The sequence below is a fragment of the Homalodisca vitripennis genome, unplaced genomic scaffold (genome assembly GCF_021130785.1).
Source record: "Homalodisca vitripennis isolate AUS2020 unplaced genomic scaffold, UT_GWSS_2.1 ScUCBcl_11043;HRSCAF=20161, whole genome shotgun sequence".
Lineage (NCBI taxonomy): Eukaryota > Metazoa > Arthropoda > Insecta > Hemiptera > Cicadellidae > Homalodisca > Homalodisca vitripennis.
Window position 1 is genome coordinate 5,701 of NW_025787172.1, and position 27,409 is coordinate 33,109.

The 27,409-nt window shown below is 35.3% G+C and overlaps 1 pseudogene; it reads right to left on the minus strand.

The window, feature by feature from the left end:
• On the minus strand, positions 1-27,154 carry LOC124374897 (annotated as a pseudogene).
• Positions 27,155-27,409: the final 255 nt, after the last annotated feature.

A 27,409-nucleotide genomic window follows, 5' to 3' on the forward strand; every position in this document is an offset into this window, starting at 1 on the left:
CGGGCCGTCCCCCAAATGTGAAATCCAACCACAATGTACACAGAAACGTTGCTTACAATTTCCAGTAACAGTATACAAAATTTAGTTAGACGTATGGACAGGTATCGTACGTAATTCAATTATAGGACCATTTTTAATCGATGGAAATTTAAATGCCAACAAGTATCATGATACGACCCAAAATGAGATTGTCCCTGCTTTACAAGCTACTCTGGGCGCTGACTTCCAAACATGTTTCTTCCAACAAGACGGAGCACCGCTACACTAATGGTGTTCAGGTAAGGAAATCCAGTAACAGTATACAAAATGTTTTTGCGATATCTCTTGTCGTTTAAAAGTTATAAAGTCGTCCTAAGACTTAATGGTCACCCTGTATATTAAATTATTACAGTCATAGTGCACATCCACAAATATTTCAATAAGCCTTTCCTAAATTTCCGAGATACCTAAAGCGAACCGCTTCCCCAGTTATTGATGATGAGGACAGAACAAGGTAGGTGTCTTCCCTTAAAGCGAATAGTAAAGGATTATTAGTCGAAGGGGATGTACTGATGTGGCAGTGTCTTGCTGACGAAGCTGAGTGTGACTTAGCTACAGAGTGACGGTGTATCACCTGAAGAGCGTGTTGCCGGTGACGATCTGAGTGTGACTTAGCTACAGAGTGACGGTGTATCACCTGGAAGAGCGTGTTGCCGGTGACGAAGCTGAGTGTGACTTAGCTACAGAGTGACGGTGTATCACCTGGAAGAGCGTTTTGCCGGTGACGAAACTGAGTGTGACTTAGCTACAGAGTGACGGTGTATCACCTGGAAGAGCGTGTTGCCGGTGACGAAGCTGAGTGTGACTTAGCTACAGAGTGACGGTGTATCAAGTGGAAGAGCGTGTTGCCGGTGACGAAACTGAGTGTGACTTAGCTACAGAGTGACGGTGTATCAAGTGGAAGAGCGTGTTGCCGGTGACGATCTGAGTGTGACTTAGCTACAGAGTGACGGTGTATCACCTGGAAGAGCGTGTTGCCGGTGACGAAACTGCGGACGTAGTGACTGCCGAAGCTCTTGATGAACTCGATGACGCTGGCCGTGTCCCCTGGGGTGACCAGAGCCGCCTGTCTAGCTACAGCCTCGTGCAGCTCGGAGCTGTTCGGTGTCATGGCGGCGTCCTCCTGCACCCTGGAGGCTTCGCGGTGTCGGGCCAATCGCACCTGTGTGTTACAATCTTAGTTTCAGTTGCGTTTATACATTAATCTTATGGTACAATCTTCCAACTTTCTTATAAATAACAAGCAAGGTTGATAACTGCCCGATTTAAAAAGTCTTTTTACCATAATTTGTAGGACTAAATTTCGTACTTTGGTAATATCTAAAGGTAATTACTTTTGCAAGAGTTTTTATTATCGGGGACCTAAAAAACTACATTATTTCAAAGAACATACTCAATTGACTTTGGAGATTCTTGGAGCATTGGAAATATCTTCAACTAATACCGCAAGTGAATTACAAAACAAATTCCAATATTAATTTAAGTTAGCGAGGCATTTCCGAATCGAGGATTCTGGCAACATTCTCAGGCAACGTCACAAACGTCGCTGAAGTTGCAACTTTGTAGACTTTGTGAAGTTGCTTGACGATGGAATCCTCGTTTATGAAAGGCCTCGCAAAATTAAATTAATATTTGAATTTGTTTTGTAATGCACTAGTGGTATTAATTGACTTACTTGATGATCAATGACGATCGGTTCTTTTTGTGTCTTCAAAAAAGAATCGATGTTGGTGAGAAGGAGGCTATCTTGTACCTATATATTTGTTATTGACTATTTAATCAGGTAAATACATACGCGCATATTATAAATATGAAAAGTTAACGAGTGGTCACGTGATATGAGCTTAAATTCAGATACTATTTCCATGGATGTTTTTCTTTCTTCCACAGTTCAGGGTGGCTCCGAAGTTTTTGATAAATACTTTCCCGACCTCGAATTGACGTGATCTAAGGTAGGGAAATTTGAACGATCGGAGAGGGGTGTCTGAGGTCGAGAAAGTACCTATCAGAAATGCCCTGGACCATCAATCTGGGCTTCAGTGAACTGTGACATGTAGTTTTCACAGCAAGTCAAATAAAGTCCGTTTTCTTCTAATAATGTAGTTTTATAGGTTCCCGGTAATAAAAGCTCTTGCAAAAATAGTGGCCTCTAGATAATACCAAAGTACCCTACATGCTCCAACATTTTTTTTCTCTTACAGGATTTAACTAAAATTTATGGTTTGAGATACGATTATGTATTTAGCTTTGAAAACTTTAAATGATCGCTTTGAACGTTGTACAGAGAAATATGTAAACCATCAAGACCAATATTCATACCAAGTTTTATGATTCATCTTAAGTAGTTTCTGAGATACTTCTTCGTGAGCTTTTTGTAAAATATTACGTACAGACAGACGGAATACGGAGTGATTTAGACAGTTTTTGTTAGTTTTGATCTTTACAACAACCTCCTGAAGTTTGGTGTCCTACATAGGGTACATCCTATCTATCTATATATATATATACTTTATCCAAGGTACACAAAGGGGAACAGATGGTCTCGGAAAATTAGTTCTGCACAAGGAGGTATGAATTAGTCTATACGTAAACAAATTTAATTTTTTTTTAAAAGTTGAATAAACGACGTGGTTAATTGACACTATTCATCATGACAATTACATTCTTTGTGTTAAAATGATAAAACCTTTAAAGTGAATTATATAGATTAATAATTGTTCTTAAGGAAATAAAATTTTGTAATAAATACTAAACATGTCAATACTTTCTGGCTTCATTGTACATACAGCAAATTGTTCATAGTGATATCTTCTAATGTTTATTCTTAGACTAAAGTTTTATAATGGTTCTTTTTTTGGTTTTATTTAATTTTATTTGATTATATATATATATATATATATATATATATATATATAAGTAGATATGAATGTGGCGGTTCCTAGGACACTTTTGGGACAGTCAGAAAATCAATGTAAAATACTGTCCATTGAACCATAAACAAATCTGAGAAATCAAACAGGAAATCACGAATGTTAAATAACCGAATCTATAGCTGTTTTACTGTTCATTGTAGGCTTCTAATTTCTTAAGCTGTTTTAATGAAAAAATCCAGAAATCTTAATGAAAAATCTATAAACGGAAAAAATGAAATTTGCTAACAATCACTCGAGAAGTCGGGGAGAATGTGAGTCAAACCGCATTCTTTTCACGAGGTTCTTCATTTACTTTCTCCAAATGTACTATAAAATCATCAAAGATTTCAGGTTTAAAATCGTAGTCAAATTCAATGCCCAAATAGTGAAAGATTATAGGTAAAATCTTCTCATAATAAACGCGTGTATTTAAACCTACAAACCTAATGTATTCTTTGAAAAGGAAAATAATTTTTTCAACGGTTCCAAGAGATAAGTAAAAATTTTTATTCTGTTTTCTAAATTCTGTAACAAATTGTGTTTGTTTTTTACCTCCATATTGCAATTTTGTAAGCAGATTATTCAAATGTGTTAGTTTATTTCGAAATTTCTTAGGTTTAGGTCTTTCGTACAAAATTAAATTACAACCTCTACAAACTAAATATCTTTTATCGATAATTTCTCCTCTATTAGAACACTTGTAACAGTTGGCATTATACTCTTCCATTTTTACAAAAAGAATAAATGGAAGGTATGGAACTAACTCTGCCGAGATATAAATTTTTCAGCGCAAATGTTTATGTTTATATTTCAACTACCGAGATAAAAAGAAATGATTTTATTTTATTATTTAACTATTTAGGATATTTTGTCTATGATTACAAAGATTATTCCGGAAGAAATCGTGATTTTTCATCAGCGAAAGAGTATATTTTTAAAGTTTTAGAAGGAATGAAAGAGAACAATATGAACATCATTAACTACTGAATTTCTCTAATATCGTTCTTAATCACATCATAGGCTAAAAATTTCTCAGAAACCACAACCACATAACATGTCGAGTTTGTAACAGCATTTTGAAAATCCATATTGATAATTATATCGTTCTTTGAACCAGAAATATTTGTCAAACTCTTTGTTGTATCAATGACATAAATAGGTCTATTCGCTAAAAATTCTTTAGGATTGTAATACATTTCCATATTTTTGTAGTAAACTTTCTTAAAATCTTGATACATCTGATACATGATTCTGAAAAGACCTCCTGAAATGTTTAAATTTTGTAATTCATCTGGATAATAAGAAACCGTTCAATTTTACTCTGATATTTTTTACATTCAAACTATCAAACTTTGAAGGATTTTTCTCTTGATTATTCTGTCTATCTGTTTGAAAACCTATAATAACAAACTTAGGATTGAAGATATTTCTATAAATATTTGTGATATCGAACGAATAAGTTGTTCCGGAAATACCTTTTTGCTCAATACATTGCCAATCTAGAAAATTAAACATAATGTTTTGAGATTTTGTAATTTCATCAATCAACTGAATTTTACTCGTGGTTTTGTAATAAATCATCGGAACTCTAATGAAAAAACTCGTTAATTGTAATTTTGCCATCAACAGGCATAACATTTCCAGTTGCAGTCTTCAGAATCACATCATCGTCTTCAGCTCTTATGAAACTAATGTAAAATCCACCTTTATAGATTGGAAAATTTACATTTTCAAAGAATCCTAAGCCGAAATGTGCTAAATCACCGACCGCTTCAAATTGTCCAAATTTAAAAGTTGATTCAAAACTGTTTGAAAATACATCACTTTTTGAATACGAAATAGTTCCTTTAATAGTGCTTAACTGACCACAGTTTTCGACTTCTTCTATCAATTTATTGTGTTTTCTTACTTCAATCTTAGAAAATAAAAACGGTATAAAAATTATCGATTAATCTAACATTATCAGTTCCAAGATATGCTTGACCATCTTGTTTTGTTAAAGTTCCAGAAATATAAAACTGGAAGTTAGACGAGCAAAAGTTATCTCCAAAATCAATATTAAACTCAGTTCTTTTATTCGGTTCATTCAAATGTTGTTTACTAATTGGATAGAAATTTTTAAACTCCGCCCTTTCAATATCACTAGCATATTTTCTGTAGTCCGCCATTTAATAAGAGAAAATTTAGAAATTTTAAACATCATGTATAAGAAAGATATCATTTTTTCATCGATCTAATGTACGTTTTTATAAGAAAAGATATAAATTTTAGTCATTTTTAATGATCTACTTCGTCATATTCGGGATTCTCTTCCTTAAATTTTGCGATCTCGGTCACATATTTCAATAAAATTTGCACAGGATAGTAACCGCTATCTATAATATTGTTCCAATCAACTGTATCTTTATTTTCATCCAAAAATTTTATACTCAAGTGTTGTTGATAGAGACAAAGAACAGACATATGATCTTTTAATTGATAATGTATATTTTCTTGAATGAACTCTGGGGATAGATTTTGATATTTTGCAATGTTATACCAATTCAATTTGTTTACGTATAATCTCATCATATCTTCGGATAATTCATATTTTTGAGAAATGTCATCCCAATGTTCTTTTTTCAAATCTCTTTCGTGTTGCATTATAAAAAGATCGAAAGCACTGTAATGTCCCGCCATCTCTATTTATTAAGAAAAAATTTCAAGTTTTTATAAATTGGCTCTTTTTAGCGTTACATTCAGCACATTTTCCAGAAATTCTTTTAACTCCATTGATATTTGCATAGTATTTTATATCATTTGTTGCAGTTTTTTCTTTACATCTCACACAATATATGAGCGCCATTTATTTAGGGAAAATTAGTCATCTTAGCCGCCTAATCTATTAAATCTGTTATCAATATTTTCCAAAATTATATTAAGATTTTCCTCGAACTTATTAATTTTTTCTTCTAATTTTTGAAATTTGACAGCATTAGAATCATTGTATTCAACAAATTTATGACCAATATTCTCAAAAGTTTTCGTAGCATCTAAACTAAACTTATCAAAAGACTCTTTAAAATTAGTAAGTTTTTCATTAATTTCACCAACATCGTCTACTGATCTTCTATTTCTGGCTTCTAACTTTTCATAGACTTCTGTTGTAAAATCTTTAACATGCTGTTTATGATTCTCATAATTTTGTTTTAGTTCATTAAACATTTTAATAGGATCTTCTAATTGAATCATTACAACAACATCAAATGGATTAATTCCTTTACTAACACTGCTAATTCTTTTTCCTTTAAAATCTAAGGCATTTTTAAACATTCGGATCATGTAAATCAACAATATCGATGTTTTCTGATAATTTTAGAGGTTTTAAAAATTTGTTCTTTAACAACAACATCATGTTTGTCAATACCAGGTCGAAACACCGACAATTCTTTTTTTATTAGCCAAACTAACATAATTCTTTTCAACTTTGATCGCTTCAGTAATTTTATCAGCTTTTTCGATATGAGACATTAAATTGGTAAATAATTTTTTTACACCATCATCAACTTCTTTTTCCAATGTTTTTATTTTATCAGCAACTTCATTTGAACTCATGAAATTTGCAAGTTTGTTATCATATTCTGCTTTAAAATCTTCAATCTCGACAGCAAACATATCTGAATCTGGAAGGTTTTGTAATAAATTTTCTAACTTGTTATCAAACTCATTTCTCAAACTATCAAAATTCAAACTATTATCTACATTTTGAATAATTTGTGTACCAAATACGTCAAAAAATATTTTGTGAATCCATATTTATTAAGCAATAATTTGTTAACAACTTCTTTAAAATCTTTACCATTACTCAGTTCATTCAAAACAAAAACACATAAATGACCACAAATTGGGGGATCTTTATAGTCTTGAATCTGAGAATCATTGTAGTAGACGCTTGATTTTTTCAAATATTTAATCAATTCTATAGGTGGTTTGTCCTCAATTCTTCCATACGAATCAAAATAACATGCATTCTTATCATTTTTATAATAACAAATCCAATGCGTTCCACTTCCCATAATCGAGTCTAAATTCACAATTCCACATTCAAATTTCTTAACTTTTTCAGGTAATGTATCTCTCATGAAGATTCCTCTAAAATGTTTAATATTTTTGCAGATTTCTTCCAATTCCCCGAATGTTAAAGGTTTGATTTCAAATTTTTTTTAATGTTTGATTTCACGTAATTCAAAGTTTTTTCATCTAATCCAGATCCTGTAACATCTTCCAACTCTTTATCTAACCAATTTAAAATGTTTCGAACAATAGGAATCACATCCTTTTTAACGATTGGAGCAGCTTTACGAACATAAGGAACAACATTTTTAACAACTGGAATATTTTCTCCAAAATCTAATAAATCTTTCAAAAGTCCACCATTTTTAAGTTCTTTCAACTGATTATAAGAAAATTCTATTCTGGTTCCTTTATTGTTTTTCTTATGTTTTTCGAGTTTATTGTATTGTCTATTTGTTAAAAATATCTTATCTTCGCCATTTTTTAGTTGATCTATTTTAAATTGAATACTAACGGGTATTTTCTTCTTAAAAGCGGATTTTATTTTTTTCTTTCTGATTTTTGCTGAAATTTACATTCACCTCCATTTATATAGTTAAAATTTCAAGTTCTCTTCGATTCCCATTCCTAGTTTTCTCTTCAAAAACATTGCTCCAGCTGTTGGAAGCGCAACAAATCTTTCACCTAAACTAGCATCTTTTGATAAAAATCTATCCATTGCCTTATCTTGCAAAACTTTATCTGCGATATGTCTGGAATTTGTGTCTCTATGTTTTGCATAAAAAATATCGTGTTCCATAGCAGCTTGATCTAATTTATTTATACCAGGATCTCCTCTTTTTAGTCTTTTTTCGAGTTTTGTGCCAGGCCCCAGATACTGATAAGTTGGTACGTGTAATTCAAAAGGTAAATTGTTGATAAAATCATTCAAAAGTCCACTACCCTCAATCATAGATGAACTTATTGCCGGCAAAATTCGTTTTAAATATTTAATTCCATCAGGTTTTTCAATCATTTCATCAAGTTTGTTCGAAATAAAATCCTTAATCGCTTTCTTTTCATTCAAAAAATTGTTATTTCCAGCCTTCTCTTGAGCATAAATATAATTAATAATTCCATCGAGTTTTGTCAAATCGTTGATATATCTGTACTCAATCTTATTATCACTGTATTTTCTGACACCTGATCCTTCGATTCGTTTTTCCCAAATTGGTTTAATCAAATTGAGATATTTTTTACCTTTACTTGACTTTGGTTTCTTAGTTGATGGATCATTATTTTTGTAAATTGAATCAGATTTCCATAAAATTTCTGTATACTTTTTCAAGTCTTCTTCAGAATATAAACCGTCTTTTGGAACATCAGTGCCTGTTAATAATCTCCATAAACCCTGAGTACCTTCGTACATTTTTTCATTAATAACTATGTCATTATGCTCAAAATTCACGGGCAAATTTCCAATCATAAAACTTTTCTTTTTTTCTGTCCCAATACAAACCAAATTTATCATCCTTTGCTCTAGGAAGAAATTTTTTACCAATTTCACCAATTATTATATCCGTTGTTCCAGGACTTATTGGTTCAACTATGGTAGAGTCTTCAATGATTCGAGGTCTAAATGGTGTCGACGATGGTAATTTTGGCAATTCAAACTCAGATTCTGGTATCGAAATATCGGCAAACTGTCGTACAACTGGAACCAAATTCATTAAATTTTGATTATCGCTTAAAACATTTTCAATTTTGCCCTCAACATTTTTTATTGCAGAAGTTACAGGTTGATTAATTTTTTGAATAAATTCTTGTTCTTTTTCATCAATTCGAATCTGTTCTTTAAATTCTTTGATTAATTTCTTTTCTATTTGATCAAGTTTTTTTGCTTCTTCTGAAGTTACGTTCGCCATTTATTTAGGAAAATTTTGAAACGTGAACGTGAACGAGAACGAGAACGTGAACGAGAACGAGAACGTGAACGTGTAACGTAAAACGTGAACACGAAGCGTGAAAACGTGAACAGATTTACCGTTTTTCAGTTGTTTTTCATAATGTAAATAAAAAGTAAAGATAATGTAAAAATAATTGTAATAAATATTTTATCGAGTAAATTTGTCAGACCACTAAGCAGCATTTATATTAGAAAATTTATTCAAATATTTACCATTTTTAGGCTTCAAAGTTAGATTAATTGTTAAAAATCCGTAGTCTTCCTTCCAAATTTTATCACACAACTCAATAAAGTGGTTAAAACTCATATCAGATCCCACATAATTGTTGTAAATTTTTCTCGAATAGTGATCATCTTGCTTAAAAACACACAACATATTCAAATTATTTCTAATAACTTGTTTATCAACCTTTGAAAAGCATTGGGAAAGATAGATACAAGATATGTTTTTGTGACGAGACATTACGAAATATTCCTTAATAACGTCCTGATTTTCCAAAATACAATCATCAAAAACGATTAACGAATTGGGTTTACATTCGCTTAACGGAACTATGTCCTCAGAAGCATTATAAAAATGTGATATTTTTTTGTTTAAGTTCTTCTCAATATTTTTGAATCTTTGTTGTAATTTTTTGTATACGTCTTGTTCTAAAGATTTACTAAAAACATACAAATTGGAATAAGGAATCAACCTATTGTAGATTAAAATTCAATAATAAAGTTGTTTTTCCACATCCACTTGAACCAACAATTAACAATCTGATTGGTTGATCTTTCTTACTTTCTTCAAACGTTTGAAGTTTTATCTGATCTTTTTGCTTTAAAAATTTCTCCATTTAAATAGCGAAAATGAAGCTGTTCAAGTTGACTTCAGAAAGCTCTAAATTAGTTTTAAACTTGGAACATCCTATACACTTAGAGGAAGAATCTAATTATTTTATCGGTTTAAGCGGTTTTTATTCTGACAATTTTGTAATAAATATTAGTGAAAGTTTCTCTTTATTGTATAGGATTTAGTGAGAAGAACATAACAAAATATTATGGTTTAAACAAAGGATATTACACTTTCGATCAAATAAAAAATTCCCTTAAAAATTATCTGAAAACATTCAAACAATCAGATAAATCTTTAAACTTTGACGAAAACAAGTTTGAAATGCAAAAAAAATTATCTCTCTAATAAAATTCAAATAAAATCACCAGTAAGAATAATGTTTTCAGCAATTATAGTAGATTTATTAGGGTTTGTTCAAGAAACTATTGAGCCAAATCAGGTATATTTAGGAAATAAAACGCCAAAATTTAGACCGTTTGATGTAATTGAAGTACATTGTAATCTCGTTGAACCTAGTTTTGAAAATCATACCGAACATCTTCACAAAGAATCGGAAATTTTGTACACTTTCTTTCCAAATGTTGCTTATGGATCAAAAATTAGTGAAAAACCGAATGAAATAGACTATATTCCAATTAGAAAAAATATGAAAAGAATTCAAAAAATCGTCTTAACTGTTCAAGACTCTGAAGGAAATTTATTGAAAAATGAGAGTAAAACTACAATTTACTTAAGATTGTTGAAGCAACGGACATGAATCAAGGGGGTCTATTGAATAGACTACCTTTAAACTTTCAAGAAAAGACTAGAAGATATACATTTTCAAGGGTATCGAATCGCGACTCTTACAAAAAATTACATCCAGACACTATTTTCGACCTTTAAACTCAAAATAATAATTGCTCGTTAAATTTTTTTTCTATCTAAATGGAGTCAGTCATAGATCTAAGAAATAATCAACTTACATTCGATAACACGAATATCTTAACGATTGTAGACGAAAACAATGTGATCTGGTTTAAGGCTAAAGATGTTGCAGAAATTTTACAATATGAAAAATACTAGACAAGCTATCATAAATAATATTGATAATGACGAGAAAATAGCCTTTAAATATATAAATTTACAAGAGTCTATGCCATAGACCCTTTCAAAATCTTCATCCTGACACTATTTTCGTTAATGAATCTGGCCTTTATTCTCGAAATACAAATTACTAGTTAAATTTCTTTTCTATCTAAATGGAGTCAGTTGTGAATCTACTCAAATTCAATAATAAAGAAATTTTAACATTTGTTGACGAAAATAATGAATTTTGGTTTAAAGCAAAAGATATTGCAGAAATATTGGAATTTAAAAATACGATGAAAGCGATTAGAGATCACGTTAAAGACAAATATAAAAAAACTACGATAACATAGATTCAGAAGGGGGAACGAATCGTTCTTACCTTCAAACTTTCAAAAAAACACTATTTTCATTAATGAACCGGGCATATATTCTTTAATACTGAAATCTAAAATGAAGATTGCAGAAACGTTTCAAAATTTGGTTCAAAGCAAAAGATGTTGCAGAAATTTTAGAATATGAAAACACGAGGCAAGCTATCATAAATAATGTCGATAATGATGATAAAAAACAACTTTTGTATGTATAAATTACAGGAGTCTATCCCATAGACCCCGAGAAACAAGGGGCTATTCGAATGGCCCCTTAACAATCTTCATCCTGACACTGTTTTTATCAATGAATCTGGACTTTACGATGAAAATGTTTCTAAATTTTATTAAACTCTAGAATTATGATATTTTGTCTGTAAATGTTTTTGAAGATGAGGTAACCATTGAATGCTTCGTCCACACTCGCAAAGAGTCGGTTTCTTTTGACTTTTTTGAATAATTCTTTTAGCACAATCTTTACAATGTGCATGTTTTTTTATTTTTACTATAATGCCAATCGTAAAATTTGGAAATATCTTTAATTTCTTTACAAACGCAACATTTTTTCTCTTCTAACGTTAATTTTTCTATTTTATCGTATAATTCTCTGTTATATTTACTACGACAATCCTTACAATAATAGTATAATCCATCTTTTCTAGTCTTATCTTGAGAAAACTTCGTCAAATCTTTAAATTCTTGACACTTTATACATTTCTTTTCAGCCTCCATTTATATAGAAAAAATTAAAGCTTTGACTTTCTCAATTCATATTCATAAAACTTTCCGGTTATTTCTTCATTATTTAAATCTTTTATACTATAAGTTACAGGATCTGTGTTATTAATTTGATAAATCACAAAGATTTCTCTTGACCAATTGTTCTTATATTTGTTCGAAAATGTTTGTTTTTTACTAACAATTCTTACATGATCATTGACTTTAAATTTAGTTTTTTGTGTGAATTTCTGGTGGAATATACTTGAAAACGGTCTCTAATAACTCCTTTTCTGCATCTTTATCTACGTCTTTCGGTTTCATTTTTATTGTGCTGTGAACTGTATCGTTATAATTGTTTACGATTTTTTGAAGAATATCGATCCATTTAAAGTTTTTATTAATCTCAAAAATTACTTTCATTCTCTCATTTTGAGTTCTGTTATATCTCTCTACAATACTTGATTTCTCTTCATTTTCAGTATGATAAATCTTAATGTTGTATTTTCTCAAAACATCGTTAAATTCTTTATTTTTAAACTCTAAACCCTTATCTGTATGAAGTAGGTTAGGAGGTTTGTGATTGATCCTTATGGCATCTTTTACTATATCTTCGACAGCTTTTGAAACATCCTTGCCGTTTTTTTCTTTTGATAGCTCTTGACCAAGCATATTTTGAGAAAGTATCAATAACATTTAACATATACTTGAATCCATCATTTTGATCCGAATAGTTAGACATTATAACTAAATCTGCTGCCCATAAATCGTCAATTCCTAAAGTTATAATTTTTCTCTTTTTAAACTTTTTTCGTACTGGTGCATGAATTTCTCTAGCTTCAATCTCGATTTCTTCCTTATTCTTAGATTCTTTCTTTACTTGTTTTTCATTTGGATTCTTTATAAATTTACTCTTATTTGTCTTACATTTTGAACATTTTGCTGCAATTCTATACAATCCGTTTTGAGTTTGAACGATTTTTAGAATCTATATTTTTCGTTTTTTTCTTGCATTTGTGGCAGTGAATCAAATCATCTTCCATTTACATGTCAAAGTTTCCAAGTTTATTTAACTCATCTAATATATCAGATTTTCCTTCATGTTTATAGCCATAAGGTACTGTATCGATCTTATTTTCTAGGACAATTCTCTTATCATCTTTAGCGTTCAGTGCCAGTTTGTTTATGGTGATGGTATACAATTCATGTTTATAGCTTTTTATTACAGTCATCTCCCTAAATTCTTCTTTATCTTCGAACAAACATCTCTTCAAGTTTTCGATATTTATTGTTTTATTTACAACGCTTCTCTTAATTCCTTTACACCTAACTGGGTTTTTATCTAGATATTTGTACGAGTACATCTTAGACCTTAAACCACAAAATTCTTCTAAAACTTCGCTATTTAACTCATCTTTGAATTTCCCTATTACCTTCTTATTTTTAGTAGTGAAACATTCGTGATCTTTTGGATAATCACTTGTATCAAAGTCATCTATATTTTCTTTAATAATTTTAAAAGGATCTCGTTTCAATTCTAGGAAATAACTGTCTGTATCCATGTAACACAGATTCAAATCTGGATCAAACTTCTTTAATTTGTTGTAATAAAACTCGTACATTAGCAATTTTGAGAGGTCGAGAACTGAAAATCCTATGTAAATCGGTTTGTTAAATTTAACCTTTTGTTTGTACATGTGACTCGCTATACAGTTGTCGTCAAAGATGTTAAAGCATTTGAAATTTGTTTTCTTAGCTTGTTTCATTGAAAATTCTTCATTTCCAAGCTTAATATCACATCTGTTTCTCACATTTTCCATAGATTTTCCAAAAACTGAGTTGTTCATTAACTTGTAAAAGTCCTTCTCAAAGTCACTTGTAGCTTTGGTTCTCATGTTTGTGTTAAAATCAATGTAATCTTTCATAAAAGGCTTCTGATCGAATGCGATAACTCTATTCACATGTTTCAAAATCATACCTTGTTCCAGATAGAATTTCAAATTTCTTGAATGAACAACGTATTCAGTTTTATCCAGTAAAGTTGTGCAAAGTTTGTTTTTATAATGTTCGGGAGCAAGAGGTAAATCCTTGTGATGTTCATGTAAATTTGTTGGATATCCTAGATCAACTTCAAGAATATAGCCATAATCTTCGTCGCCAGTGAGTTCCAAAATTGTTTCTTGCCATTCTGCTGTTGTATATGTTTTCGGGTTCATCCACTTGATTTCGTTATATGGTAAATTTTTGCATGAGGCCATACCCATAAAGGTTGTTTGCATCGACGTACAACAGATAGTTTTCGGGCTTTGTCTTATCAAAATCTTTCAAATATTTGTTATTTGCTTTAACATATCGTTTAATACATTGAGAAATGCCTCCGCGAATACCTTTTTCGATCATCAAATACATATTATAATCGTTAATTAGCCGAAGCTCAATTTTCGTTAATTTTAACATTGCGTCCCATGCGAGACTGGGAGCTGTTAGATAGTGTGCCGGATCGAGTTTATAGCAATTTAGGCAAATGTTTCTGAAATTTTCGAATATATCGGCAAGCAATAAAACATCTTGGATGTTATAGAGATCAGAGTAATTTCCTAGATTTTTTCTCTTTTAATTTATTCCAAACAGCTAAATAATGTTGAAAATCTTTCTCAGATATGCTCTCATCTGTTAAAAGTGAATAGAAATCTTGAATTTTTAGCTCTTCTGTGTAATCAAGTTTTTCAATACTATCGATAAATTTCATAGGGAAATATTCCTTTTCCAGATAGAATTTTAAAGATTTCTTCTTCGTCATTTGGTTGTCTATCTAGAATTGCGTTCAATATTCGTCCATCTTGTATAAAATGATTTGTATGCTTGAAATCATCTTTTTTGAGGTTTTTAGCTAACTTTTCTATAGACGAGGCCATGAATCTGAACGTATCTACGAATGAAAACTTGATGAACTTTCTTGGTTTATCATCTTCAAACTCATACCCATATCCAGAATTTACAGAATAATTTATATATTTCTCATCGGTGTTTGCGATCAAATCAACATTACCATACTGTTTTGCCAATTCTTTTATGTACAAATGAGTATCGTAATTTGACATATTGTGACAGAAAACTGGAATATTTTGAGGAAATTTGAGATTCAGATTACAAGATAAATGAGCAGCACCTCGAAATTTACCTGTTAAATGACAATGATCTCGTACTTTTTTTCTTGTTTGATTATCAAAAACCCTCACATTCACAAATATGACAAAGACTGGAATTTTGGTACGCTAATTCTTCTTCTTCGGTCAATATCATAGGTTTTTTGTTCTTAGAATTATACTTTTTTAGCTATGTATTTTGATATTTTATTGAGCTCTTCAAACAATTTTGCAGGAACATTAGGCAAATCGTCTTCATTTTCGGCTCGATAACATATCGGTTTATACATGCGATTCGTCACATTTGACACTAAATATAGAGTAAAACCATAAGGAATGTGCTTCTGAATCTTGGTTGTAATCGATCTTTGTGGATTGTTCTTGCATGTCGGAATTTTTTCTAATATGCTCTCAAAATCCATATAAATAACGTAAGGATGAGAAAATTTCTTTTGATAATTAGTAAATGATGTTGTTTGACCTGGAAAGGGCATAATTGGCTTACAAACTTCGTGTTGCTTGCAAATTTCTAAATGATCTGTTAAATCTCCAGATTTGTAGAAATGGCTTAAACATCTTCTGCATAGAAATTTTTTGTGTTCATGCTTAGATAACTGAGAGAAAACGAGCTTATTTAAATCTGTTATCAAAACATAATGAGATTTGTCATCTTGTTTAACATACAATAAATCGATTTCTAACTCGGCATCATAAATTTCTGAAATTTGTAACGGAACAATATTAATTTTTTCATCATAAGTATAGATATTTATAGACATTTTTGGATATTTGTACTTGGAATTGGAGCTGCGTTTCTCGAATAATTGTATATCTTTCAAAGACATTGGATACTCGAAACCTGAAAATATCTCGTCATTTACAAATTTTTCATATTGTTTTACACGTTCAGGATGAAATTTTGATTTTTTCAATTGCACATCGGATAGAGTAAATAAAGCAATAGTCATCTTCATTTTTGATATTTACACAAGCTTTCTTTACCTTTATCTCTTGTGGTAAATCGATATATGATCCTGCGTTCATTATTTCGTGTTTATTAAGGCTCAAAATCAGTTGTTTACAGCGTTTTAATGTCCATCCAGAACCTCGATTTGGATGATTTGTCTGTTCTCGATGTGTTAATTTATTAAATTGTTTAGAAATAAAGTCGTTTACATCAAAGATCTCGTCTGCTTTTATAGTAAAGTACATTGGACAAGTTTGTGTTTCACCGTTCACTAAAGTTCGTTCGTATTCGCATTCTAAAGAGATATATCCTTTACTATTTTTCACAGTTTCTTGAAATTTTTTCGATTAAACTTTTAATTTCTGGGCGCAAAATAGAAAGATATTTGTAAATTGACATGAAATTGTCGTTCAAATTTGTTAAAATGTATTGCTTAAATAGACCGTGTATTGAGGATAAAACTTCTACATCAATGATATTTTCAGGTTTCTCATTAATCGTTTTATCAATTTCTTCGATCATTTCTGACTTAGTTTTGTCGTTAGTTTCGATAGCCAATTTTTCAGCTATTGAATGAATTTTTTCATCATTAAATAGATTGAGATCTTTTTTATTTTCCTTAAAATTTTTCTTTAGTTCACGCAATTTTTCTATATTATACATGTTTTGGTGATCGGCAATTTGATTTTCTTTAGCCCAAGTCCTCAAATAATTTAGTTCTTTTTCATAAATGTCTTTGTTTTTTAGATGATTTTTCGACTTATAATGACGGGTATAATGATGTTCGAAAATGTCTTTTTTGCAGTACGGGCAGGAATATCTTTTTCCTATCCATTTAAATAGGGAAAATTTGAATCTGCCAAGTTTTACTATTTAGTAAAATATCTTTTTATTAAGCTGAAAAAAAAGCAATAATTCAGTAGATTTCTAAGGATTTTTATCAAAATTTGATAAAAATTAGCACAATTTATGTAGAAACAGCGTTAAATGTTTCTATTTATATAGGAAAAATTTAAAGATTTTGATACAAATCAGCAGAATTTATGATTTAACAGCGTTAGATTCTTCTATTTATATAGGGAAAATTTGTATAACTCAGACTTTGAAAAGTGGAGAATTTTACTAGAATTTGACACAAATCAGCACAAATTGTAGTAAAACAGCTGTAGATTCTTCTATTTAGATAGGAAAAGAATTTATTTAGAGATTTTCTAAATTTCAAATTTTTAGTGATTTTTCGAGAAATTTCGTTCAAATTATCAACTTTTAAGCTAAAAATCCGCAATAATTAGAGATATTTCAGTAGATTTTCAGGATTTTTTTTTAAAAAAAAACTAGTATGTATGCACCTTAAGAGCTGTGGTTTTGACCCTAAAAACACGTTTTTAGGGTCAAAACCCCGTTTTTTTTTTGTGTATTTTGGAAGTATAGTGTTGATTTTTCACCTTAAAAGTGTAGAAGTATTAATTTTTTTCTATGTAAATGGCACTGTTACAAGAGTTGAATAAGGTTGGTGATTTAACATTCAAAGAATACAAGAAATTAATAGAATTAGAAGAAAATAAGAAATACAAAATTGTGAATTTGGAGAAAATGAAAGATAAATTCGGGTTTACAATAATTGCCGAGTTGGAAGATTGTAAAGTACACTTGCCAAACAGATTTTTGACTGTTTTGGATGAAAAAAAGATTAAAGAATTGGACAAAAATGAAAAATTACACTTGGTTGTTACTGGAAAGAAGACTATTAAAGATAAAGACTGTGTTACAATTAACTTCGTGGAATAAAGATTTCGAAGATTTCTGGATTTTTTCATTAAAACAGCTTATAAATTAGAAGCCTACAATGAACAGTAAAACAGATATAGATTCGGTTATTTAACATTCGTGATTTCCTGTTTGATTTCTCAGATTTGTTTATGGTTCAATGGACAGTATTTTACATTGATTTTCTGACTGTCCCAAAAGTGTCCTAGGACCGCCACATTCATATCTACTTATATATATATATATATATATATATATATATATATATATATATATATATATATATATTATTAATCTACATAATTTACTTTAAAGGTTTATCATTTTAACACAAAGAATGTACTGTAATTGTCATGATGAATAGTGTCAATTACCCACTTCGTTTATTTCAATTTATAAAAAATTATAATTTATTTGCGTATAGACTAATTCATACCTTTTTGTGCAGAACTAATTTTCCGAGACCATCTGTTCCCCTTTATGTACCTTGGATAAAGTATTCTTACTTGTTTTACATCTACGTTACTGAAACCACCCTCTACAGTGAGTACTGAATGTTACTGACCAGCACGTAGCTGTGGCGGCCAGTGACGTAAGATGCGTTTCAGTCCCAGGTTGCGGGCGACCGCCGAGGCCGGCCAGCTGCCGGTGAACGCCTGCCAGGGCCGATCCAGTCTCTCCACGGCAAAAGTCGCGGAAATACGCCTGTAGCAGCTGGCGGACGTTGTCACAGAACTCCATGTGGAAGTCGCCTTGTATCAGGGGGTTGGAAGCCACTTTGGCAGATAAGCTGAAAACATACCGTGTACAATCATTGGCTGAGCGTCTGCGAAGTCGCGGAAATACGCCTGTAGCAGTTGGCGGACGTTGTCACAGAACTCCATGTGGAAGTCGCCTTGTATCAGAGGGTTGGAAGCCACTTTGGCAGACAAGCTGAAACATACCGTGTACAATCATTGGCTGAGCGTCTGCGAAGTCGCGGAAATACGCCTGTAGCAGTTGGCGGACGTTGTCACAGAACTCCATGTGGAAGTCGCCTTGTATCAGGGGTTGGAAGCCACTTTGGCAGATAAGCTGAAACATACCGTGTTCAATCATTGGCTGAGCGTCTGCGAAGTCGCGGAAATACGCCTGTAGCAGTTGGCGGACGTTGTCACAGAACTCCATGTGGAAGTCGCCTTGTATCAGGGGGTTGGAAGCCACTTTGGCAGATAAGCTGAAACATACCGTGTACAATCATTGGCTGAGCGTCTGCGAAGTCGCGGAAATACGCCTGTAGCAGCTGGCGGACGTTGTCACAGAACTCCATGTGGAAGTCGCCTTGTATCAGGGGGTTGGAAGCCACTTTGGCAGATAAGCTGAAAACATACCGTGTACAATCATTGGCTGAGCGTCTGCGAAGTCGCGGAAATACGCCTGTAGCAGCTGGCGGACGTTGTCACAGAACTCCATGTGGAAGTCGCCTTGTATCAGGGGGTTGGAAGCCACTTTGGCAGATAAGCTGAAACATACCGTGTACAATCATTGGCTGAGCGTCTGCGAAGTCGCGGAAATACGCCTGTAGCAGTTGGCGGACGTTGTCACAGAACTCCATGTGGAAGTCGCCTTGTATCAGGGGGTTGGAAGCCACTTTGGCAGATAAGCTGAAACATACCGTGTTCAATCATTGGCTGAGCGTCTGCGAAGTCGCTGAAATGCACTTGCAACAGCTGGTGCATGTTGTCTCTCAATCTGCTTTGAGCCGTGGACGAGACAGCACCTCTGCTCTCCCAGCTTAGTACTCGCCCAACGAGAAGCTCTCTATAATGGACATGGAGGGATCTGCTCTACCGTTCCTTGATAGCAGGCCGACACATCCTAGGCAGCTTGCGATCGAAGTTGAATTATTGTCGCCCATAAAGGCCTCTCTGAACTGCCTCGCAGAGGCAACGGACCGGACTCATCCTGGGACCCCCCACTGAGACGCCGTTTTTCGATGATGACGCGGATTCTAGACATGCTGAACTTCACCCAACTGGAACGCCGATGGGCTAGCGGACAAGGGACTGGAGCTCAGCCAGCTTCTGCATGACATGGATATGGACGTCGCCCTTCTCCAGGAGACCCTTTTCAGATGGATGGATTACTTCAACGTCCCCAACTTTCAGATGCACCGCACTGAAAGGCAGCTGCAAGGTAAAGGACCCAGTGGCGGCACGGCAGTCCCGGAGAGTGACCCACCGCTTGCTGGCCGCAGTCCCTACTACAGGGATAGAATCCACTCGAGTCGCTGTCCACTACAACGGGGACGGAGCTGGATATCACTTCGCTCTACAACCCGCCTCGGAGGATGCTCCAGCCTCGCTGGCTTGATGACGTGCTTCGGCCTGATTCCCCTGCACTTGTAGCTGGGGATGTCAACTCCAAGCACCTAGACTGGAGATGCTGTAAGACCAACGCCACTGGCAGAAACCTCATAACGTCTCCTGGAGAACCGCAACCACATCCACCTACTATCCCAAGAGGAGCCCACCCACTACTACCATCATGGACGGTTCCTACTTTACGGACGTCATCGGTTCCAGTTCCTGACGGATAGGTATAGAACTCTCATCAGACCACGTGCCATTTGTATTCGACCTGCCAGACGACGGAGCGCCAGCCTACCCTCCGGCGCGACCCACCAAGGTCAACTGGCACAAGTACGCGAACCACCTCGCTGACAGATATCGGCCGTCACAAATCCCCGCCAAATCGCCGGACCAGATAGACCGACAAATACGTGAATTGTCTACCACCCTCCAGGAGGCTTTGGCCATCTCCTCATCCCCTCTCACACGGAGGAATCTCATCTCACCTCTACCTTAAGACCCGAAAGAGGAGATACGCCTACGCCGAAGACTGAAAAAGGGACTACTAGATGACTCGCTGTCCTCACGCCAAGTACATCTTCAACCACCAGGCCAGGAAATACTCTCGTCTCCTTCCCGAACACAGAGCGCCTGCGTAGGACGACTTCGTGAAGCACCAATCTGACGGTGGTGTCGGCGATATCTGTAGGATCTACAAAGCTCTGCAAGGGGAGAAGACCAACCGCCCACTTCACGTGGCATCGTCTATTCCCATAGTAACCGAGCGGAAGCTTTCGGCTACACCATAGGGAACCAATGCTCCCCACACGCAGACGTCCACGACGAGGACACTCGCGAGATGGTTGAAGCCTTCCTAGAGGGCTACGGACCAGACGACGAGCCACTTCCCTCCGTGCCAACACTCGAGGTAGAAGACCACATCCGATGCCTTCAGGCAAAGAAGGCTCCTGGCCCGGACTCCCTGAGAATGCTTGCTCTGAGGAATCTGTCCGCTTCACATGCATCTTCAATTCTTGCCAGCGTCTTGCACAGTTGCCGACCACCTGGAAGAATTCCAACGTGTAATGTTACATAACCCCGGCAAAGACCCTCGAGAGGAACATCCTGATTAGTTTCCCCAAGGATTTCTTCACCTCTATCAGGACCTCTAACAGTTTGGCTTCCTTAGTGGACACTCGAACACCCTGCAATTCAGCTGTGTTCACAACCACATCACCGGAGCGGCATAGAGGAGTCCTGATAGATGTCAGCAAAGTCTTCGACAGAGTGTGGCACGATGGCCTACTGTACAAACTTACCGAGACCCCGCTACCTTGCTGGATGTTCCGGCTACTCCGCAACTACCTCGACCAACGGACCTTCTCCGTTAGCTTTGCCCGATCCATTTCCACGTCAAGGCCAGTTTCCTCCGGTGTGCCAGAGGGTTCAGTTTTAGTCGCGATCCTGTACCTGAGGTACAACAATGACTTCCCTGTTTCTCCCAGAGTCCAGCTGTCCCTGTACGCCGACGACGCTCTCCTCACGGCCAGCTTCGCCAATCTGAGGATGGCCAGAGTTTACATGCAATGACAGCTGGATCTGCTAGAGCCATGGCTGACCAGGTGGCAGATCAAGGTCAAAGTTTAAAAAGTGTGAAGCCGTCAACTTCACAAGGACACAAAGACAAGCGAACCGCCGGCACCTGTCGCTCAACGGGGACAACATCCCTTGAAAGACGACAGTCAAGTACTTCGGAGTATTCCTGGACAGTCGACTGACACTGGCCCCACACGTCACGAGGATCTGCATTCTGGCAAGGAAAGGCTTCGCCAGCATCAGCATTCCGTTCCGCTCCACGAGACTGCTGACTAAGACGAAGGTATTGCTCTGCAAGGCCCTTATTCTAGCAGTGATATCCTACGCGGCCCCAGCATGGTACCATCTCACCTGCAAGTCCGCCAAGAATAAACTGCTCGCAGCCCAGAAAGTTTGCCTCCTGCGGGTCACTGGGTCCCCCTGGTTCGTGAGGAACTCCGTTGTTAGAACATCGTCCAACGTCCCTCCCATCAGAAACTTCGTGGGTGGACTTCTAGCATCCTTCGAAGAATCTGCAGACCTCGCCGTGCAAACACATAGGACAATTACGGGACCAGGAGGTCCCTCAGCTCCGTCTTCCAATAGACTATCAGAATTTCTGGACTTCACCGACACCTGAAAATCACACTCTACTGACAGGTAGTGAAAACTACTAAGGCTTTGAAAATTCCTTACTATCTCCTTCACAATTCGGGTTTCTTAAAGGTAAATCAACCACTCACGCGATAAATGATTTCCTTAATACCGCCTTCTCTTCTGTTGACTCTGGCAGTGATACTGCGGGCATTTTTTGTGATCTTTCCCGTGCCTTTGACACCGTCAACCATCAACGTCTCCTGGACAAGATGGAAAGGTACGGTGTCAGAGGCATCCCTCTAGAGTGGTTTCGTTCCTATCTTTCTGGTCGCTCTCAGTTTGTTGAGATCACCAACAAAGGGGGTAGGGGTAGGTCTGCTCTCTTACCGGTCAAGGTTGGTGTGCCGCAAGGCTCAATTCTTGGCCCTCTTTTATTTAATATATACGTGAATGACCTTAACTCATCTGTGAGGGGCCACTTGGTGCAATATGCGGACGACACCAGTGTACTTATTCAAGCTGACACAGCTCAATCTCTTTCCACCGAGCTGGCTTTTTCACTCAAGAGTCTTAGTTCTTGGTTTTCTGCTAACTATTTATTTCTCAATCCTGAAAAAACCTCAATAGTTCACTTTAGACCCCACAAGAATGAGAGTGCGTTAGTTACTCTCCTTGACAATATACCTATCGAGCATTCTTCAACGGTCTGCTTCCTGGGACTCCACATTGATTCCAGATTTGATTGGTCAAATCACATCAGTCATGTCTGTCAAAGACTTGGTGCCAGCATCTACTCTTTAAGGTACCTAACAAGTTTTCTGTCTAGAGATACCGTTAGGCTAGTGTACTTTGGTTACTTTGTGCCCATTTTAACATATGGATTGATTTTCTGGGGGACGGCTTCAGGTGGGTTGATCGGTAGGGTTTTCAAACTGCAGAAGAGGGCTGTTCGACTGATGTGTGGTCTGGGTCATCGTGAGAGCTGTCGGGAGGTTTTCTCTAGGGAAAGCATAATGACATTGCCATCACTTTATATATATTCGGTTGCCACATTTACATTTAAGAACCTTCAATCCTTCCCATCATTTAACCACGTGTATTCTACAAGAAACAGAGATGCTCTAATCATTCCGCAACACCATAAAAACACATTTAAAAAATCAATGTCATATATGGGCCCTAAAATCTTTAATGCTTTGCCTTCTAGTATCACAGCGTGCGAGACTGAGACGTCTTTTAAAAACAACGTAAAAAAATACCTAATAAGACAAGCATTCTACTCCATTAACGAACTGGTGAGCGGTGCTCCAGCCTAGTGGACGATATAGATAAGATAGGTTGTAGTTTAAGTTGTAATATTTTATGTTTTAAAACTGTTTTTAACTGTTATTTAAATGTGTGATGTTGTATTCTTCTGTTTAGTATTAATCGGTTTTATAATCTCTGACCATGTTCCATGCATGTCTCATGTCAATGAACAATAAAGAATTTGATTTGATTTGACCCTTAGCAAACATAGGGCAAAATCCAAACGGCAGAGGCCCTAACAGAAGTGGGAGACCAACCACCCCACAGTCACAGCGGACTGGATTGGTAATGACGCTATGCCAAATGGATGGATGTAGTGCACGATCATAGAACTCATTCTACAAGCGCATGTAGAAATGAAGTTTGGAGCAAAATTTAAAATGTTCATATGATACCTTGCGGTTAGTCAGACTACACGTGTTACTATGCACCAAGATATATTGTACTCAATCAGTACCAAATTGTCTATTCTACGATTTTCTCGTTGCCAACATGATTTAGAAATGTTAGCTAACGGAAAGCAAATCCCATGGAGTGACATGGATCATTATCAAACTAATTGTTCCCTATATAGAAGTGAAGATTAATGCAAAATTGCAAGTCTATAGGTCAGTTCATTCCCAAGATATCGTGCGAACAGACAAATGAAATTAGTTTTTAACTAACGCTCAGCCAATTATCTCACACGCTATGTTTCAGCTTGTCAGCCAAAGTGGCTTCCAACCCTCTGATACAAGGCGACTTCCACATGGAGTTCTGTGACAACGTCCCAATCCAGTCCGCTGTGACTGTGGGGTGGTTGGTCTCCCACTTCTGTTAGGGCCTCTGCCGTTTGGATTTTGCCCACCTCTGTTAAGGACTTCTTAATATAAAAAAAAAAACAAAAATGTTAAGTACCAGATGTAGATTTGTTTATTGCTTTTTCGGCGAGTCCTCTTCGAGTTTATTCCTAGTAATTGAGGCACTGAGAGCCAATATACATTGTATTAGTACACAACCTGGTTAATCTGGAAATCTATAGAGAATTTTTTCTTTGCGAAAAAGAGTTCGATGATCAGTCTTGCTAGTAGAGGTCGAAATGGTTTAAAGGGTTAACAATATGAAATGATAATTTTGTGAGACCATAGCTAGACTCACTTATAATTGTTAAACCAGCTTCACCTTACTATATACAGACCCTTTAGTGACAAATTTCAGTCTCTTCGTCTACTAGACTAACGATAATAAGTATTAAGTAATAAGTATTATCGAGGACAATAACATCGTTTAATATTTTAACCTTTTCGGTGCCAGCCCATTTCGATCTCCACTAGCAAGGTTGACAACCGATTTCTTCTCTAGGGATTATCCAGGTTGTGGCGCTTAAATATACTGACCCAGACAATACAAATGGGTTCTTAGGCTATAAAGTTGTTAGTTTTTGAGTGTTATTTATAGGGGTGACCAAATCAGAGCCTTTTAGTATTTTTATCGTACGTATAATGTTTTATTTAGGTGACAAACTTAACTTCACTAGTAGGTGTCGTACATCCTTTGCCAGCGAAAATATCTTTTTTACTAGTCCTTTATGAGAAACAAATAACAGGCTTGTTTAATCTTGTATACGTTTTTTCGCCCAATTCATAATCGCCCAGAGAAAATGCCTCTATAATTTGGACCTAAATTAATAAAAAATTTGTTCAAGGGAGGAATTTCCGATTTTTACGATTACATTTATTTGTTCTTGTATGTAGACCTACCTGCTTCTGACCGGAACGTTTTTGAAGACATCGACGATGGGCTCTCTGAAGACCCAACTTTGGTCGGTCTCGTTGCGTGGAACCACCTTCATGCTGATACTGAGGTAACCGTAGCGACCAAAAAGGTTGATGGCACCTCCCACACGGATCTGAGCGGCAGCAGGCAGCGTCAGCGAGGTCAGCACTACCAGCAGCACATTCAGCATCCTGGCCCCAGGCCACACCTACAGGGACAAAATACATGTGTCATTTCTTAATTGTAGGCTTAGATTTTCCACACGGATCTGGCAATAGCGGGTATTGCCAGCAAGGTCAACACTACCACATTCAGAATCGTTATTCTAGACCACACCTACAAAATCCGTTTGTATCACTTGTCAATCCTAGGCTCAGTTTTCCCACACGGATTCTATTATCAGCAGTCAATGACACCGTGGTCAGCACTAACTGGCAGTTAGTGCTCAGCATCTTGTCTGAGACTGCACTACAACAGAGTATCTCTATGTCTGTGTTCAATTATATTGATGGAAGTATATCAGGGTACTGAATTTATCAGTGGGTGAGTTATTCTAGGAATCAAGAACTCTCCCACATATTTTCGTTATTCACAGTATCATCACATTTGTGATTAGAAAAATTGTAAATATTAGATTCGGTAACATTGAAATAAATTAAGTTTAAATTTAAATATATATTTATTATTTCTAAAGAAAAGAATTTTCTTGTTTCCTCCGGAACGTTCCCGTGGTAAACTATAAAAAAAATTTCTTCACTTTAGTCGTAACTTGTGTGTTGATTTGGCAAATAGATTATCGACATAAACAGAAGTTTTTGTGTTAATGCCGTGTGGTGTATGAGCGACAAGAAGGTGTCATCATCATTCATGCCGCTTCTTTTCTCGCCCAACCTGGAAAGGGGTTAAGGCGCTCACTTTAACACGCTTGACTTTTAGATACTACGTTGAGGGTTTTTTTCTTTTGACAGTCCGGAGCCATCGAAGTCCGCACTGAAGGCCTGAGAAAATTAAAAGCGATAACGCTTATCATGTTTATATCGCAAGTCAAAACAAACATTATAACAAACGTGCTTATTCATAACCCGTAGATACAAAGTTTTCAGTGCAGATTAAATAGAATATTGTGCGGGGACATTCTGAAAAAGACCCGAGTTTTCTATGTTACTGTTTAATGTTGTGCGATCTAATTTAGTATTAGTTTGAAATTGTGGGTTTGCAATTTGAAATTTTGTTTAATTTTTAGAAGTTTTTATGGACATAATGAAAGATTAATAACTACTTAATAAGAATATACCTTTGAACATTTTTGTATTTTTATTGGTACAATGTACATTTCTAATTCGAAGAATCCATCTTCAGGTAATTTTTAAGGTTAAGCTTAAGGTTAATAAAATAAGTTCAAAAGTGTTAAAAGATAAAGTAAAAAGTAAAGTAACGTAGTGTTATTTTACCAGGCGTAGTTAGGGCTAAAAGCCCTCTCTAACACTTATCCTGGGGACCAACGGCTTAAAGGTAACTTCCGAACCACCATCATTGGCAAAAAAAAAACCAATGGAATAAAGGTGTATTCTTATTAGTTATATTAAAGACTTTTCGAGGCTACATTTCTAATAATAATAACTATTCTCTATTATTAATTATTTTCAATGTCTAGTTGTTGTAATTTTAAAATATTTACCAGCTGATGACCTTCAAGACAACTAAAAAAAACTATTCCTGGAAGTTGATTTCCACGTAACCGCACACTAACTACAGACGCCAACCGCAATTCTCGGAGCAAAATTCTAAGAAGCGCTCAATAATAACTGGGCAAAACATTTATATTTCTGCGGTTGCTTCCTATTATGCAAATTGGAATTCGTGAACGTCGCGTCGCAGTAAGTTTATTAGATTTTCCGATATCTCAGGCTACTACAATGGGCGTGTTTTCTAATTTGCGTTATCATGGTAATGTTAACTGCCTTATCAGTAATGATAGCACGAGGCGGCTAAACGCTATTACACAAATCATATGTCGGCAG